Source organism: Hydractinia symbiolongicarpus, chromosome 6 (genome assembly GCF_029227915.1).
Source record: "Hydractinia symbiolongicarpus strain clone_291-10 chromosome 6, HSymV2.1, whole genome shotgun sequence".
Lineage (NCBI taxonomy): Eukaryota > Metazoa > Cnidaria > Hydrozoa > Anthoathecata > Hydractiniidae > Hydractinia > Hydractinia symbiolongicarpus.
The window spans coordinates 31,149,073-31,162,906 of record NC_079880.1 but is presented as its reverse complement, the minus strand read 5'-3'; positions in this window follow the sequence as shown (position 1 = coordinate 31,162,906).

Sequence of the window (13,834 nt, the reverse complement as noted above, 5' to 3'; positions counted from 1 at the left end):
CATTACTGCTTTTATATGATGACAAAGATTTCGCTGTATTTAAACAATACTTAACTGAAACTCAATTCGTATATGGTGGACTCACTGCTTGCAGTTATATTGGGTGAAAAAGGCTTCAGAAGAGTATTTACTTCAGAAGTATTTTTTTCTTTTACATTTGTGGCCTTAACATTTCCAAAAAGCCACCCATTACTGATAAATTCTGCTTTTTCTTTTCTTAATGACATGTTTTTAAAACGCCTTGCAGCTTTTTTATTTTTTACTCAACAAGCTCACATTTAATTTGCACACTTAATTTGCATTTAATTTATACAAAAACAAGGTTTTTTTCTGTTTAAAACATAAATAATTCAAAAATTTTATCAAAAGCATTATGCTGGTTTGAAAATTGAAAACGACAAGGTGTGATCTGTTTTCTCGATTTAATGTATCACTGCCTTAATAGTTTAGAAAGTATTGGTATACGACTTTACCAACAGCAAAGTATTGCTACCTTGAGAAACAAATGTTTTGGGAATAATTTTTGAGGAAATTATTTTGGGGATTTTGGACCAAAATTAGTTTCATAAATTCGCACTTTTTAGAGCTCATCAAAATTCTGCTGCTGTTCAAAAATCGATTTTTTATTGATATATACATCTATTTATTGTTATCATTCTGCTCGGAAAATATTTAAAATGCCAAACTAGCTAACCGTTAAGATTAATTTAGTATTCTCATAAGAGCATTCTATCACAAAAAGATATCAGCAAAGAGATATTCCTTGCAACTAAATTTTTTGTTTACTGGCATAATTTTAGGTTGAATCTTATCTGACGTATTTCTGAGGTTAGAATAGCTTTTAAAATTTTCTGAATCTGTATCTTGGTCAAAATTGATATGCTGTCAAAAGCTTATTGGCGTCTCTGAAAAGGGCTAAATTCTGAAACTCAGAATGTATGATGATAATAGAATTATTTTTTGGCTCAATTTCATCAAACCAATCTAAAACCATATCATACCAAATCTCAAGTCAATATTTTAATTTTTACTGAAGTTATGGGACGCTATATAAACTATATACGCGGTTTAGACTTTTTTTTTTGTTATTTTTTATGTTCACTGTTTTGTAATTTGTTTTAAAACTCTTGAGATAATATATCACAGTGGTGAGCTGTTAAATATCTACCACCATCTTCAGTACATCCTGGATTTAACCATATGCCTGATTGAGCGCTCAATCAAATTTGATTGAGTTCGATTTTCTGAAATTTCTTCATAGCGTGTTAAAAAAGGCCTAGCAAGAATCAGTTTAAGAAAATCTTCCTACCTTTTTCTCTTCCACAAAATAGCTTTTTAAATTTTTTATGCCTGGTGTAATTTTATATTTTATCAGATAGGTTTAAAAGTACTCCTTAACAAGTTTCAAGTTAATAACTTTATCTTTTTACTGAAGCTTTTGCACTTTGAATTTTCTTGAATTAGGCCGGATAAATGTGCATTTAATGATAAAATGGCTCCGACGGTTAACCTACTGGCTTTTTATACCTTTTATAGTAACCAAAGCATATAAGGTAATAAACATGCGCACTAATAACAACCTGATATAATTTAAGACGTAATGTATATATATTTTGTAAAAAAAACATTTTCGATATTTTGTGCAAAATTATTTTGTCTATAAAGGACATGGGCGGCAATTTTATGCAACGTCATTCTTTGCAAAAAGCTGCAAATCAAACCTGGCCACTTGGAAACAAGTTGAGTTTCTTTCTTTTGTTCTTATCTTGATAGTTTGCTAGGTATAGTGTGCTAGCTAGCTACTTTTCTAGCTTTATTAAACATTCCCAGCTATTGAAATATTGTCTTGTAAGCAGAATTACTTAATGATGTCTTATTTTATACTCTCATTGCTTAGTAATGGTTTTTATTAAATTTTTCACTTTGAAAAAAACCTGATACTGCTGATACACCTCCGCCATTTTATTACGAACAGCTTCCTCCTGTTAGTCACAGACTCGCCGCCTCGCCAAAATGTTTTGTATGACGCAATAATTATTTGACATATCCGCGCCAATCAGGTTTCATATCGGACCAGCCTTCCCCAGGGCCATGTTCGTATCGCCGTCCCGGGGTCAGAAAAGATACAAGATGCCCTGGGGACGAGGTTGATCAACGATGTCAACGTGGACTATCTAACAGTGTCATTCAATTCCTGCCAATGGAGGTAAGGATAATCGATACATTATAGGCTACCATACACGAGACCTCTTGGTAGCCCTCAGGGTAAAAACACCCGAAATCTGGTCCCCGCATGGAGTCACCAGGTATAATTCCAATGCAGTACCGGCAATGAGTCTCGATTTTGAAGAGTACCGTGATTGGGTTGCAAAGTATCGCCAAATCTGGTGCAAGATCGAAGAGCTGATATCTGAGCAATTGACGACAGAGCCTGTGAGAAAGGACCGTTACGTAAACGCTAAACTCAAATACTAAAAGGATGCAATCACGACTAAATTCTATGGTATGCCGGTACCCTACGATGAGCCCTGCCAAGCCAGTGCCATCTTGGCTATTTCATCGGTGTATATGCAAGGTAAAAACTGCTACCCTCAAGTACATATTACGGAATGTCGGTATAAGGACTTCAAGAAAGAATTGTTGCTGAGTGAGGATTAAAAACCATACATTTCATGGGTCTATAGGGCCTATAAAATATATAAGATTAAGGCTTATACTCAGATGGGCACTCTGGGTACCGCTTACATACTGCGCAGGTCGAACGTTTTTTAAAATTTCATCCTGCATCTCTTTCCTCCTTTCATCCGGCCCTTCGCTATAAGCTGGGCACGCTCTTGTTCGTTGATGACATTCACAATACGATTAAAACGTTGTCGCATCTGTTCCTTCAATAACATATACTTTTTATGCTCCTGCGTAATGAGGGTAAACTCGTAGTCGCTGATGATTCCGTTCTCAATGGCTTTTGATATAAGATCAACGATAGAGTTCAATTTCGATTCAGCGAGTAGCCTTATACCTTCATGCTTCTTGGATTTGACACGGAGCCTTTTTGAAGCGTTGCGTTTCGGAGACCGGCTTGCCCTATCCCAGCCGCAATCGTGAGTCCCCCCATCGCTATGGCCAAAGGAACTCCCAGACCAGAGGCCATGGTCCCTATACCAAGCCCTGACGTAATGACGCTTATGCCAAGCAGACCATGGTCGCAGAAGCGTACCCATGTGTTATGCATTTTAAACTTCTTTGCAAGCCTGTTCCGCTCCTTGATTTCATTTTGCAGGAACTGCTCTATTTCCCCGTTCTTTTTTAGCCTAAAGACCTGACCTTCCTCCTGTATATCGGCGCTTTGTGCAGGTGCACTCGGTAAATTTGGGTACAGCTTAGCTATATCGCTCACTTATTCTATCAGCAAATGCATTGTGAGGTCGGTGAACGAAACGTTCTTCTCATGGTGATATTCATCCGTCAACATGAACTCGAGGCGATCCGTCGAGCCCTTCAAGGGATGGGACGTTGGGGTATCAAAACTCCAAGTAAGCATATCCCCCAAGCGTTTAACTCCTTGGTGGGAAGTAAAGAAAGAAATTTAGACTTTTTGCCCTCAAGTAGGCAGTCGTCTTCATCCAACTGAGGGCAAACAAGGCGTAGTCGAATATAGACGTCGGTCTTGTAGACTGCATCGTGGTCACCACTCGTATAGTACTTTTTCGCGGGGTCATAGGGTAGGCCTAAGAGCTCTTGCAATGGTCTATGAATCATCACTGTGTACCCGTCACTGACACGGAGTCTACAGAGTCCATTTTTTCAGGACAAACAGTTTGATCTTGTCCTCCGCTTGGCTATTGACGATACTTGCAATATCCTCTATCTTGTACAGACCGCTCATAATGGCGATACGAGTCACCCTTTGACCGTCCCTACCTTGCGGATGGTAAAGTCATTGTTGCTGTACAGGTTCAACCATATAGGTCTAATACTGATGGATTTTAAAGCTATTCTACTATCCTGTCCCAGATAGTCCTCAAATATCGTGGGCTTTTTGATATCAGTAATATAGAGTTGCTTCATCTTTGTTTTAAAACAAAGAAGAACATGTACTCATACAACCCCAAGACAAGGTACAAGTCCAACAGGAGAGAGTGGGCACTTGGTATTGCACATCTTGAACATCAGGGTCTGTACGTATCGACGGAGTCGCATATCTCCGTGGCATTCCCCGAGTTTACCAAGTATGCCATAAAAATCCCTACAAATTTGCTAAATGATCCCGTTAGGGTGGGGTTGGACATTCAGGTTAACTTCGCCACCCATTGCGCAACCACGGCATTAGGTATCTCTGCTAAGCACATGACGGGTTCCGTACCCCTTGTCAACTCCACCTCTAAATCCCATGCCTATTGCCAGACGCGTCGTACATTGGCAAGAATGAAGGTCCCAATGCCGTATGACGACGGGTTTACTCTGTACAAATTCAAGGCTGTCATGTCGTCGTTGACAAATGGTAGATGGTGGCCTGGTACCGGAAGATGTTCATGTGCCTCCGGATTACGTGAAGGATTGGTAAAGAGTATCTTCAGGAGTACCTCTAAAGATTCATCTTCCAACTCTTTACTCGGATCTCTTATATACAGCAAAGGGGGCTCGGTATAGAATGGGTACCCATAAACGATACATTTGATAACATCAGGTTCATTTTCCAAATCAATATCGACCGGGCGTCTATCTGATATAGAAAAGTTGAGGGTATCGCCTATTTTTATCAAGTCATCCAAATCCGATAGCTTCAAGCCTTTATCTTTGATAACCTCGTAACAGAGTACCCCATACTTATTTGATATTGAGCCCCAGGGTTTGAATTATATCCTCGAGTTCCTCGTCAATCTTACTTCTTGCAAATGTACCCCACGCTTTCCTGCCTGACCAAACCTTGTTTAAAAGGTCTAGGTCGCTAAGGTATTCAAATCCTTTATAGTATTTCCCATTTCAATACCTGAAATTTTCCAAGCAGGTAGGGCAATAACCAGTCACTGATCCTGCCTTTATGCAGCATCACAGTACAGGTACGCGGGTATCGTAATCCCTTGCAAATTGCTGCTTTTGTACATAGGCTTCCCTCTTTTTGATATTACAATATCTTATATCTCAAAGCCAAACTGGTCAATAGAGGGGCCCATGGGGGGTGCCTCACTTATGTCTATAATTTTTTCTACCCGCAAGAGTAAAAATTGTGTTTGGTTGGGTGTACTCGGATCTGAGTACACCTTGGAGACCACCTATTCCGCTAGCTCCAAGAGACGTTCATGCGCGTAGTGTTCACCAAGCCTAAAATGTCTGACCCTCTCAGGGTTTACTTCAATACATCCACGTTCTCGAAGCCAATTGTAATGGACGATAGCATTTGGAGTCTCTGCTAGTACGACAATCTCACCCTTGGAGTAGTCAACAAGCTTATTCCGAATCTTTTGCGCTACATACCCCTGTTGACCACAAATGGCAAGGTATTGGAAGGGATCGTTGTTGTTCTTCTGGATAATGACCATACTGTTATCCTTTCCAGGATCGATGGGGCACGGCACGTTGCTGCAGCTCCTCAATTTCATCCCCCAACGCCATGAGCTGACTATCTCTATCCTCAACTTCATCATTGAGAAAGACCAGAGCATTATCCTTATCCTCAAGGGCTTGACGCTGCTCCTTGAGTTCATCCTGTAATTTCTCAACACCTTTTTGAGCTAACCATTTAATTAGTTTTGCTGCCTTGGGTTTTCTCGAACGGTGCGTAATTTCCAAGGCCCAGTCCAACGTGACAAATACATCATGCCGGTTTTTCCTCCTCCTAGCATACCCGGGTGTGTGTAGTCACCAATGATCCCCAGCATACCCTCTATTTCTCCTCTTGATATTGTCATATTGCGATCAAGACTATACTGCCTAGCATTTGGAATACATAGGAATCTCTCGAGATCGGCACGCTTGAACAGAGGCTGATTTTGTTTATCGAACAAGGTCTCAATGGCTCCTGCGAGTATTGCGTTGAACAATGTGAGTTGTGACGATATCTTTCTATATACCGATGCTTACCCAGAGGATTTCACCGTGGTCATTCGAGAATCTTCCAAGTCCTGGGGTGTTCCAATCTCACATACAAGCACGCATGCCTTGACTTTTTCAGATCAGCCTTGATGTCATCCCAATCGGAGGTCATGTTGGTTTCCTCGTCTATCATTTTCATAACTGAGCGTTCGTGGGGGTACCAGAGGAACAGGGCCTCCTCAGATTCTTTGGCAAGGCAGTATAAGACTGCATTAGGAGCCACAAACTGTGTTTACGATGCCTACCACTGATAGCAAGCTCAAGGAGTGATTGTCGACGCTAGTCAAGGCTTTCATCGGCTATGAGATAGTCGACTATGAAGAATCTTTCTTCGCCTGCCAGCATTGAGGATAGTTTCGCTATGCATTCAAACATCTCATTCCCAGGGTCTATTATGAACACGCAGGGGTCTTTCCAGAGCGGGACCCTCTCGAGGTAGGGTACTGTTCCATCGTATAGTCAGGCACAGGATGATGATATTGTGATAGTACTTTTTATACTCCTGCTCGAGGAGGTCCAGGACACGTTGTGTCTTGCCACAAGAAGTAGAGCCTGTGAAGATTGCTGTATGGGTCTATTTAATAACGTTCAGCATTTTATTCAATAGTTTGACCACTTTCGATAATGTATTTTTGGGTATACTGCCCTGAACAAATCAGATTGTTCACCAAAGACCCCCGACAGGCAGGGCAGATCTTGGTATTCTGAGTCTTATATTCCAGGAGTACAATTCGCTTGACGCAGTCCTCGCCACTGTATACTGTTAGTGGATCCGGTACCTCCCCATAGGCGAATGTGCTATAGGTAAACCAGCCAGATGGTACATGTTTGCTCAGCCTTTTCGTCTTGGTATCCCTGGCATCTTATACCGGGACTAGCAGACTCTCGAAGTCTGCATAGGTAGCAAAGGATACCTTGAATTGTTGTTGGCCATCCCTATAGTATAGCCATTTTTCAGCCTCTGTTGGCATCGTGATTTTAACGGACTCGTGGTCCTTGCAGTAGCCATAGTGCTTGTCCCTCGATTCAACCGTGTTGAAGCCTTGTAGGCAGTTCAGGCAGAAGTGCATTGCATTCCTATTCTTCGAGGTCTCCTTGCCTAAGAGTCGTGATAGACTTTTGACGGCCGTATAATGACTCTTTTTATAATCCGTGAGAAGCAATAGAGGCACCACCTTGGTACGTCAGTTGCGCACCGATTGACGTAGGATGTTGATCTTCTTTCCCGTTATATACAAGACATTTACCGCAATGTCCGGGTTATTCACCTCGAATTTGTATATGCTCTTGGTGCTGTCGGAAACTCTATACCCTCCCAGTTGTAGATGCTTGCGTAGGGCCTAAGCTTAGTGATTCTTTGGGGGTCTCTTTCAATCTCCGTATGATGTAAGGATGCTATAACAGCCCATTTGAAGCACTACGCATCCTCATTTCTTGGGTTAATGACGGTCTTCTTTGAGGCCATCCATTTGGGTAGTACGATATACGATGAACCCCTTGTTAGCCTCAATTTGTGAAAGTCTACATTGTGGTGTAGGATTCGACTAATCGTAAAGCCACTCTGGGGTAGTGCTGGATTCTCCACGTGTGTTTTGATTTGAGCAAACATCCTATCCAGCATGTCGTCCACGTCGCTACCCTGGAAGACTGAGGCTATATTACAATTGAAGACCTTATTCACCTCAATATATTCATCGTTTGCCTCGCCCGGGTTTGTTTTCTTCCTCTGCATGATCCATAGGGAGAACTATACCTTCGCTGACCCCATATCTTCTACCTGCCCCTCAACCAAGGTTTTCACGTTGGGTTTCAGCATTCCTATATACCCGTCGACGTCTGCTCCTCCTACTCCGGAAATGCGGAAACTTCGAAAGGTCCTGCGGATGGCATGTTTATGTTCCTGGGGTGTAAAATCTTGCCCCGGCTGTTCATATAGATTTTGGATGTCTTCTATATAGTCTCCCTCGGCCTTTTTTTCTACCTCGTCATGAAGCGTAGGTCTTGTGTTGGCTGCCCTGTTATAGAGATCCATCACCCTACGTTTAAAGGCTGCATAGGTTCTCTTGACCCCCTCTTTTATAGGCTTTGGAACAGCGTCCACAAACCAATTATACCACCCCTGCATCTTATCCCTTACAACAGAACGATTTTTGGACAGTTCCTGTTTCTCGAATAGGTCCATCTCAGATGGGGGCAATACCCAGTTATGCCATTCCCTGATTTTACCCCCCACAGTTGTCTCTCGAAGACGTCCATATCCTCGGGCGTTATTGGTTCAGCTGGTTGCTTGGGTGGCCTCAATTTGTACCTCCGTGGTACTTCATCCAATAAAGAAATCAATTCAGCCTTGCGTAGCTTGTAATACACGGCTAAGCCACGGGTTTTCGCAATATCACGTAATTGTTTCACGGTGTATGTATACATTTCTTTATTGTATAGAGTTTTTTACATTCTCAGAAAATTTCATTCCGCTCGACTAACGCGAGGTTTACTGCGCATGCGTTGATTATTAGCATTCTGTAGAGGGAATTCCCCCTATGCTAGAAATTTACTCATTTTTGTATGATTTAATGACTTTATCATTCACTAGGGACTTTACCCTACTCAACACTGCATGATAGAGACTTACCCCTTGAATTCCATGGCTAAGCACGGCATGGTACTGGATGGTACTGGATGTACATAGCTCAACACTGCATGGTACTGGATGGGCAGTGATTTGTAGTGACGTCTGTGCGTGCGCGTGCGCTTGTGCGACTGCGCTAGAAGGAACATTTTCCTATATCTCATAACACAAAATAATAATAATAAAAAATACTGAATACTGTTTGAGAATTTGCTCTAGAAGTGCTCTTTTATTTAACCATGTGAAACTAATCTTCAAGCTTTGCAATTTTCAGGTACTTGAATATCTAAAATCCAATGTGTACATGGTAAAGAAAATCGTATTATCATTAATGACTATATGCTCCAAAATTGCTCTTATTTTAGTCTATTTTCTCATATTAATTGTTATATTATAGTTCACACTATTTAAAATGTTAATAAATTGTATGCATCAGATTTATTGTTAAGTAAAAAAATGAATTTTATTAAGAAGACAATACTTTTACTAGCGCATTGCGTGCTTCTCGCTACTTGCGGAACCATATATTTTGCGTGACAGACAGACGCACACGGGGTGCGTCTGTCTGTCACGCAAAATATATATTATAATATAGACTAGTCGCTAACCCGTGGAAAAATCTGCGGGGTCGCCTGTCCTTTATATATCGTATTTCGTGTTCCCGTAACGAAAAGACAAACAGACGCACGAAGGGACAGACGGAATACGGCTATTATTAAAGAGACTAGTGGTTAACCCGTGGAAAAATCCACGGGGTCGTCCGTCCTTTATATAGCGCATTTCGTATGTCTCGCTACTTGAGGTGCCATTTTGCGCAGAGACAGACAGAATACGGCTATTATAATAGAGAGTCGTTAGCCCGTGGAAAAATCCACGGGTTCGCCCGTCCTTTAAATTCACCTGTCGCAACAAAGTGGACAAAAATATATCGCATTTGGTATTGGTGCTCATTATAAAAATTTCGTGATTCCGTTACGGGACGCGCCTCTCGCGGACACACAGACAAAATAAGGCTATTATTAAAGAGACTAGTCGTTAACACGCGGAAAAATTCCCGGGGTCGCCCGTCCTTTAAATTTACCCGTGGCAACAAAGTGGACAGAAATATATGGCATTTGGTATACATCTTTCCCGAGAATGTGCCGCAACTTTTTCTGTTGAGTTTTATGAAAAACGGACAACAGATTTGAATTCCTTATCAAAAATGTCATAAACAAAGAAAATTTCGAAACAATGCAGCAAGTAAACAACATGCTATTATAATTTAAAGACTTGTGGCATGTCCAACCTCTTTTTGAAAAACGAGGCGGGACATGGTAACTTGAGCATTAAGAAAACTTTAACTGTGATATATATCTCCTCAAAATAGCACTTTCTGTTGGCGTATCAAGTTAAACTTTTACACATAAATTAAACAAACTACGCTGAATTCAAATATGGTATTCATATTTTACGAGTTTAAAAAAAGTATGACTCATGGTCTCTGGAAAGGTGTATTGATGCGCATTTTAAAGATTTCGTCTTTCCGTTACAGGACACCGCTTTCGCGGACACACAGACAGACAGACCACGGCTATTATTAAAGAGAAGAGATGTTTTATGTATTTTAGCATTAATGAAATATACTCTATTGCTTTTTAATTTAGCCACCCGTTTAAAATGTGCAAAAATATTCAATTATAAATAATTCAGCACTAACGAAGACGTTAATTTACCGTTTGCATGTGAAAAACATCAAATTTTTGTAACTCTACGATATTTCCAATATCAAATCATTCTTAGTCTTGTTTCTACATTTTTTTGTTATGATGGAGGTAACATGTAAATTTATTTATTATGGAGCAGACCAAGGCAGTCAGCCTCTGGTCTTTAAAATCAACACTGTCATCATGAACTCCTATTCAGCGGCCGTACCGTAGGCAGTTCGCCTATTCTTTAATCTTTATTTGTTTAACTTTAACGGTCGATTGAAAAACGAAACAAAAACAAATCACGAGCAACAATGGATGAACAAATTTCTATTTTAATTTAACAAATTTCTATTTCTGTTGTATTTATGGAAAAAAAATGAAGAAAAAAAAAAGAAAAGATTTTTGGGTAAGGCAGTAAACGAGGACTTGCCGCATGAAAATATCGTACTTGTTAAAAAGAAATATAGTAGAAAAGGTTTCCAATTTTTCAGCAATCACGGCGAACAAAGAATATTAAGCAATAATGGCATTGCGCATGCTCAGAACTGAGCGTTACAGCTTAGACATGGGGATCCGGCTTTGGATTGATCGTAGCATTGTTTACTCTGTTTTTCAGGTTTTTGACAAAACGAAACACCCATGACGTGATTCTATATAACTCTTGCAGTTCACTTTATTTCTTTATTTCTCAATACATTTTCAATCGAGCGTTAAGCATTTTCAAAAAACCAATGGAAATTTTTTTCACAATCCGATTCAACGTGTTGCAAGGTGAGTTTGTTTTAAAATGATTTGGAAGTGTGCCACGGATTCTCTCTGAGCACCTAACGGAAGTAGTCGTGTTTTGTTTTGGTAACTATTTTTACTTTTTTTCCCTTTCTTTGCTGTTTTAAATTTTATTTTTTAAAAGATCAGTGTTTAATATCACTATTTAACTGTTCAAGTCAAGAGTGAATGTAAACGAGATGTAGGCAAGAAGTACTATAAAGTCAATTTCTTTACTAATGGCGGCGAAAGTATTAGAATTTATGTCTGTTCCATTGGGGAGGTGTGGGATGTACTAAATTCAAAAAAAATTGTTATTCAAGAAATATTAGGTGCATGGAAAACTTATACAGTTCTCTCAAAACACGGGACGCGTACTCAAAACGAATTTCTAAATAAAATAGTTTTTGTACTTTTGCAGGAACCTTGCTGAAGTCAGCAAAATTTTTAGACCTTTGTATCTCCTTAACCGTTCATCAATGGATAAACTTGATTTCCTCGAATTTCTGTTTGTATATGCACTGCTGACGTCATCAAACCATCCAAAACAACATTTTTCCATTGTCCTTCTGCCTAAGTGGATTTTTTCACGGGCCTTATCGACTAGTTATGTAATAGTTTAACATTATCTACGATACGAGCGAAACCTTTAAACAATTTGGCCCTGGCCATCAGTTTGTCTCGTTGAAAAGTTACGATGAGATCCATTTACGTGTGAGAAGATCATTATTATTATTTTCTGTCAATTTTCTGTCAATAGAAAGAACAAGGTGCAGGACCCAGACCAAGGAATACAACACTGAAGATACCTTTTGCACTGAAGTGACTCCACCTCTAGCTTCTATGGCTAAACGCATGTGATTTAAAAAGTTTTTCAGTGAGAAATTAAAAGGCAGACTGGAAAAGGTCGAAATGCCCACTAATTGCTTTTTTTGTCTGTAAAGAGCCGTAATATGGTCCAAGGCAGACAGCAAATTATCAAAAGAAAATTAAGCAAAAAACAACAACACAAAAATGGATATGTAAATAGGCTTTACTTGTATTATTGGATCATTATATTAACAACAACATAAACAAGAACAGATAAATACAATAAAATAAAAATAGATTATATAGCTAATTAAAAACAACCTTACAACAAAAGAACCTACAAAAACGCGAAAGAATGAACACTAATTTAGCACAACATTCAGTCAAAAATGCTACGGTCAACGGTTAAAATAAACAATTGTCTTCGTAAGGTGGATTTCCTGTCGGCCTATAGAAAACTGTCGTAAATTTACCTAAAGTCGGCGAAAAGCACTCCACAGTCAGCAAAATGTGCTTCTCGCCGACTTTACTAAATTTTACGGTAGCCTATGGAGTCACTTGGAATATGCCTGAAGTATGAAATAGGAAAAAATACGATGTACCTTTTAAAGGTGTTTAAAAAGAAACATATATATATATATATATATATATATATTAGGAAAAATCTTACAGACTCGGCAGAGCACCGTGAAGGAGATACTGCTACAACATAATATAAAAAAGCGAAGTGAAAACGGAACCTAATTGTAACGATTCTAGAAAGCGCGGGTAGGCTAAATTTATCCTTGCGAGTGCCGGGTTCGCCAATGTGTGAATCTGCCCCTGGTATTACCAGTATATTCTACCTTGCCGTTTACGATAGTGGATGTAAAGAAATCTGCTACAGTAACCTAGATAAACAGCCACTTCATCAAACTTTCCGCAGCTCAGTGAGTGGCCGCTATGGTTTCTTGCAAAACCACATTCCACGGCTGGGTGGTACCGAAACTGGCCTAAAATCATTTATTTCCGTCGCATCGTCTGTTTTAGGAATAGGAAATATTTTTCCTTGGAACGAAAGGGACAAGCACAAAACTTCATGTTATTGCGCACGTTTTTATACAGTATACACACTTTGCGCAATACTCACGAAAAAAAATAATCTTATTGTTGTTTACCTGTTACTGTTTACCTGTTGTCTACCTGTTGTTTTCGTACATAACGCAAAGAAAAAGTTAAACTCGATTCTACTTTGTCCGGATTTGAATGGAAAGGAAAATTTACATACATACGCACGCTAAGTACCTTTTCTGTTCCTGTCTGTTTCGTTCCGCGGAAAATTTTCTTGAAGTGAAACATAACCTTTACGATACAAAATTAAAACGTATTGTTCGTAATGACTCGGTATGGTTCAGAATAATTTTAGAATAAAAGGCTTAAAATAATACTTTAGAAAACGGAGACTTGTTAAGGCCGGCTCAAATGCATCCAACATTTCTCATCCAACATCGTAAATGTTGGATGAAATGTTGAATGCATTCGAGTTGTTGAACCAAATTAGAGAAAGAAGAAAAAAAATCATGTTGGATGATTTTGGATGAAGTTTGATCTCGGTTAAACTTTTCATCTAACATTTTCAGCTTCATCCAACACAATTTTCATGAATCTTCATCTTGGATGCATTTGAATCAAATTTCATCCAACATCTTACGATTTCCTAAGTATATTACGTAATTTGAAAGGTCAAATAAATGAACACATCATATGTTGGATGAAGCAACTCAAATGCAAATTTCGAATTTTTCAACTTTCGAAATTCGAACAAATTTTCATTCGGACCAAAATGTTGGATGAAATGTTGAAAGCATTT